This window comes from Siphateles boraxobius, unplaced genomic scaffold (genome assembly GCF_051911475.1).
Source record: "Siphateles boraxobius isolate OS27281-9 unplaced genomic scaffold, OSU_SipBor_1 41, whole genome shotgun sequence".
Classification (NCBI taxonomy): domain Eukaryota; kingdom Metazoa; phylum Chordata; class Actinopteri; order Cypriniformes; family Leuciscidae; genus Siphateles; species Siphateles boraxobius.
The window spans coordinates 27616058-27622057 of NW_027509042.1; the positions used below are offsets into that span (position 1 = coordinate 27616058).

Consider the following 6000-nt stretch of genomic DNA (forward strand, 5'->3'; position numbering starts at 1 on the left):
TTTATTTTAGATGATAAGTGATGCAGATTGCATCATCACAAATGTAGAGGCCAAATGGCCATGCTCTGTGCATGACTCCAGAATCTTTGGAGCCTCATCTCTCTACCAGCAACTAGCAAGAGGTATGCTAGTAATCACTTAATCGCAAAAAGTCCTAAAAAAAAAGAAGAAAAAAAAACTACATTATATATCTATATATATTCATTCATTCTGTCTATGCAGGAGAATTCTCAGGAGTTTTGCTGGGAGACAAGGGATACCCATGCCTGCCTTACCTCTTGACTCCCTATCAGGAGCCCCAGACAGAGGCACAGCACCGCTACAACATTGCCCATGCACGCACAAGAGGTCGTATTGAGATGGCATTTGGGCTGATAAAGTCAAGGTTTCAGTGCCTGAAGCACCTCAGAGGGACTCCACCTAGGGCATGTGACATTGTAGTTGCTTGTGTAGTGCTCCATAACATTGCTTGTCTGAGGAGAGAGAGGCAACCAATGATGGTTCAAGAGGAAGACTGGGGCAAATTAAGCAGTATTGGAAGAAAACGATACAGGCAGACTTATATGAGACACATATGCAAATAATTATTTTGCTTAATATAGACTAAACCATGTGTAGCCTTTAAAATTTTCCACTGGCCCCTCAACTTTCTCCTTAGTTGAACAAACACACAGAAGTCAAAGTATTTAATGTAATTTGTCTTTATTCAGAGTGAATCTGCCTGTTAGGGGTGAAAACACACAAATAAATGTTGTGGGAAGTGATCAAAAAGGTAATGTTTTTTTTTTTTTTTTTTTTTAAATGGTAGTTCTACTTGCATTTTTCTGTAGCTGTTGAATTTCCAGCTCCAACTTCCTCATCTTCAGTTTTTTATACTGGATGTCGATATCAATCGCTTCCATTTGTAAGGACGTAGCGTTTATACACTCCTTTTATGTTTTCTGGGTTCTGTAGCAACATAGATTTAAGTTATTTCATTGAATACTCTTGTCACATTGTTTTCATTTCTTAATACTCACTTTGTCACATGTGGTCCCAGACTGAGAGGGCTCTAGAACAGTGTCAGCATCCTGAAATCAGATTATGATCATTTTATCACACAAGTACACTTTTTAATATTCAATACAGTATAGCATGGAACCTGTGAGTACCTCAGGCCTCCTTGAACATACAGACACAGTCTCCTTATCCTCCTCAACTGATGGGCCTTCTCCCTGTGACCACTGATTAAACTCAGTTAAACTCATTAGCTTACATGACTGATTTAAAAGGTCTCATACTCACTGGCAACATGATGTCTGGTGGATCCATAAAGCATACAGAATCTTGATAGAAAAATATATATATATTTTTGTGCCAAAATGCACCATTACAGTAGCACAAGTACCTCTACATGACATTACTGCTATGATGTACTTAGGCTTACAATGCCTAAGGAAGGAGGAAATCAGTTAGTCAGGAAGGAATAATGACAATAAAACACACACACACACACCTTTTATATACTCAGTCCTTATACTATGTGATATGATTTTAGGTGATGCCGCCCCCCCCTCTCTCTATTCCCTCAATGACGGGCCTCCCTTTATTAATTTCCAAAGCCAGCTCCTCTGCAGGAATGAAGCTGGCTGGTGGTGGCCCTCCCCCAGTGCCAGCAACCTCAGTCTTCTTTTTGGTCGCTGCAATTAAAAATAATAATAATAAAAAACCTGAATAGTTGTAACTTCAAGCTGGCATTGATTACATATGTACATACCATTAGATTTACTTACCATTCTGAACTATATTTTTATATTTTATTTTCATCTGCTGCCAGGTTCTTTTTCCTTCACTTAAGTTGCTGCTGCGTGAAAGCAATTAACGTTACTGTTATTCACACAAACTTTGCAATGTATTGTGACACACATTCAATGTTGATAAAGTATTTTAAATAGTTTACACCGCTACTTACGTATTGAGACGATCAGCAATTTCCTACCAACCTTTCTCTCTTGCTTTATTTATTGCCGCTGTATTGCCTTTTTTGGTGATGACATCTTTAAATTCTTCATATTTTTTCCAATAGCAAACGCTGTTCCGTTGCTGTGAACATCGCTGTTCTATCTTTTCCTATTGTTGCCATGGTAGCCCACAGTAAATCGATTGACCCATGCTCGACTTCTCAGGACTTTTAAACAATGGCGTGCACGCGCAATTATCTAGACTATTTAAACCTGACTCAAATTAGTAAGATCACATGATCCTCAACTTACTGTTATGGAACCAATTTAAGCGCGGATGTTTAGCTCAGCTCATTCAAGTCAGGTTTTGGACTTTAATCCCCGCTTTTCTAAGCGGCTTTTATGAAACAACCCTCTGGTCCCTTTCTAAAAAATAAATAAATAAACACCTGTAAACATGTTGATATCAAGACAAACTATAGGGCTGCACGATTCTAGGAATACATTTTAGATTTTTCAGTCACACACACACATATACACACACACACATATATATATATACACACACATACATATATATATATATATATATATATATATATATATATATATATATACATATATATATATATATATATATATATATATACATATATATATATATATATATATATATATATATATATATATATATATATATATATATACACATATATATATATATATATATATATATATATAGACACACCCACTGCCGTTCAAAAGTTTGGGTCGGTATGATTTTTAATGTTAAAGAAGTCACTTATGCTCACAAAGGCTGCATTTATTTGATAAAAAATACAAAACAAACCCAGTAATATTGTGAAATAATATTTCAATGTAAATCAGCTGTTTTTTTATGTAAATATATAGTAAAGTGTAATTTATTCATGTGATCAAAGCTGAATTTTCAGCATCATTACTCCAGTCTTCAGTGTCACATGATCCTTCAGAAATCAGTATAATATGATGATTTGATGCTCAAGAAACATTTTTCATTATCATCAATGTTGATAATCTAGTGTTGATAAAGACTTAAGTATCTGTGAGTGTTTTATTGAGCTGGGTGATGAGGTATTTGATTGTGCACAGGTGTGTGTGGTTAATACTCCGGGGAGAGTGATCTCTGAGTGGTGGATGTAAATGAGTCCGATTGATTCCTGACAGTCATACAGGCACGAGTGTTTTTCCATAATGAAGCTTGAACTCTCTTCTTTTAAATTAATTAATTTATATAAAAAAAACAAATATTCTCAGTTTATGTAATCTGTATGAAAAGAGAGAGATGTCAGTCTTTTTCTTTCCAGCTCATTATACCTGATTACGCGTTAATGTGCCACGCCCACGGAGAGCGCACGGTATTCAAACACAAATGATCTAAGGCAAGCCATTCAAACATACCAACGCCCACCAGCTGGATTATAAAACACATCGTGTTTAGTAAGTATCTTACTACAGATGTGTACACAGAATATCCCTAACCCTGGAAAATGTACCAGAAGTGCTGGTAGTTTCATTTCAAGGAGCAACGGATCCAGCTGATGTAGTAAGTCAACAAAACAACTAACAAAACAATTCACAACGTCTCATACTGCTCACTGAACACACACACACACACACACGCGCTCACACACACACACACACATTCCTCCTCCACTCTGAATCACAGACTGTCAAAACGCCGGTGTGGGAGAAAAACACTCGGGATATTTTGTATCAAAACTTTAAACGTATTGCATCTTTGTAAATAAATCCATACGTTATGTGGACAATGATGTTTTGGGATTTACTTCTTCAACTTTCTGAAAATTTATGATGATTTTCTTTATTTTGTATTTATCTAAAACTAAAATAATTGTTCCACTGTGTTTCAGTAAATTTAGAATAGATGTTTATTTTTAAAATGAACGATATTTTACAACTACAAACAAACAGTAGAACTTTCTCTAGACAATACACTTGACAGGATACTTACAAGGAATGATACAGGTAAGGTAACACACAGGTAAGGTAACACACAGGTAAGGTAACACACAGGTAAGGTAACACACAGGTAAGGTAACACACAGGTAAGGTAACACACAGGTAAGGTAACACACAGGTAAGGTAACACACAGGTAAGGTAACACACAGGTAAGGTAACACACAGGTAAGAATCACAATGAACCGACAAGACAGCAAACACAAGGGGATTAAATAGGGAACACTAATGACGAGGACAGGTGTAACTGACTAGACAATAATGACAAGACGAGGGTAACAAGGGGGCGGAGTTACATGAACGAGACAACACAAGCACATGGCCCAAACAACAGACCATGCGCTTGTACACAAAACATGGGTCTGTCATGATCCTGCCACAAGACTAGGAAAAATCAAGGACATGATGGCAGAATCATGACAATTTCTTTTGTGTTCAACAGAAGAAAGAAACTAAGAAAGAAAAAAATATTATATAACTTGATGGAATCAAACTCTCCCCAAAAGTGCAAGCATTAAAGATGAACTGAACTGAAATTTGAGTAAAGGTGATACAACAGATGTATTTTATTTATTCTCATTGGTACAATTGTTAAAATGGCAGAATTTGTTAAAAGGGATTAAATGGTACGTTGAAAATGTTGTTGTTGTTACACGGGTGCCGCCATGTTGGATTTCAACATTCGGCTACGTCACTGGCATGGTAAGCTACTTCGTTGCCAACCAACACTAGCAGGGAAGCCATAGCATGTAAATAGTCTGAGACTATCCGCCGGTATGCTGTCAACCTAAACAGTCTGAGAAAAGGATATAACAAATTAGCCTAGCCTAGCCCAGTCGCCAATTCGTAAAATACACTGTTACATGCCTGCTACTTATGGGGCGCTCCACTGTCTCAGCTCGGACAGCCCTTAGTGATAGCACAGCCACCTCCAGCATGTCTCTCTCACTGCACAGCATCCAAAATGAACGGTGCATGGTGATGCATTTTTCGCCGATCAATAAATGTTCCAGGTTGACCTCTCTGCAACAGATCGCTTCCGGTGCAGTGTCCATGCTCCGGCAGCAACCACACCCACACCAGTCACCCCCCCCCAAACGATCCTGTACTGTAGATGGAGCCTGAAACTGATTTTGCTCCATGTGGTGGTAGTCAGATACTACTGGCCGGTCCCTCACAGGCTCAAATGCATAACCCATGCCATTAAAATTACTCATTTTCGTGTGTGTATATAGGACCTGCAGCTGTTGCCTATATACCTTCTCGGGTCCTACCATGCCAGTGACGTCATCGAAATTGCCAGCATTCTTACACTAACAAGCGCAATTTTTGTGTTGCTTAAAAAAAACCTATATTGATATTTTGAATAAAATTTTTTAGTGTAATTTACTTTTAATTGTCATAAACAACACATTATCAACGTTGATTCTTTCAGTTCAGTTCATCTTTAAAGATTAAGTTCCCTTTCGTGGTCACTCCGAGTTACGTCGGATGACGACGAATGGCGTTTCGCTTAGAACACCTATCGACTCCGAGTATTACAAAACGAGCCAAAGGCAAAGAAATGCCATGGATCTGCGGAATTTGCGTAGCGTATCTCCGCCTTACCTCATGGGTATAAAAGGAGGACGCCGGCAACATGCAGATATGTTTTCGCTTCGGAGCCAAGAGTATTTCTTCACTCCACAGCCATCTCTGACTTCGCTCTACGAGACGAGCTTCACTCTCCGGTGTTGGTGTGACGGCGATCTGGGTCGAGACTCTGTGAACTCGCAAGAGTGAGAGTCCCCTCATCCACCACCCGATCTTCGGCTGGTGGCCAGGGTGACCTGAGGGTGTTGGTCTGGAACAAGGCGCCGACTCTGTGTCCACGCCCCAGCCCCCCCTCTTTAACCCTCTGAGGTCTAAGGGGTTTTTGGGGTCCTTGAGGTGTTCTGACATGCTATGACATTTGTGCTTTTTTCAGTTATTTATAAACATGTTAATGGCAAAGGTGTAAATTCACTCAATGTAGCACAAACAGGGCTACGGTAATATGTG

The 6000-nt window shown here is 38.7% G+C and overlaps 1 long non-coding RNA gene across 1 annotated transcript; it reads right to left on the reverse strand.

Annotated features, from left to right (window-relative positions):
* Positions 1-788: 788 nt before the first annotated feature.
* On the reverse strand, positions 789-1274 carry LOC143707250 (uncharacterized). The gene is made up of 3 exons (XR_013193132.1): positions 1152-1274; positions 1020-1070; positions 789-948 (listed from the first exon to the last, which is right to left on the reverse strand). It is a non-coding gene; the product is annotated as an uncharacterized LOC143707250 (long non-coding RNA).
* Between the last annotated feature and the right edge of the window lie 4726 nt (positions 1275-6000).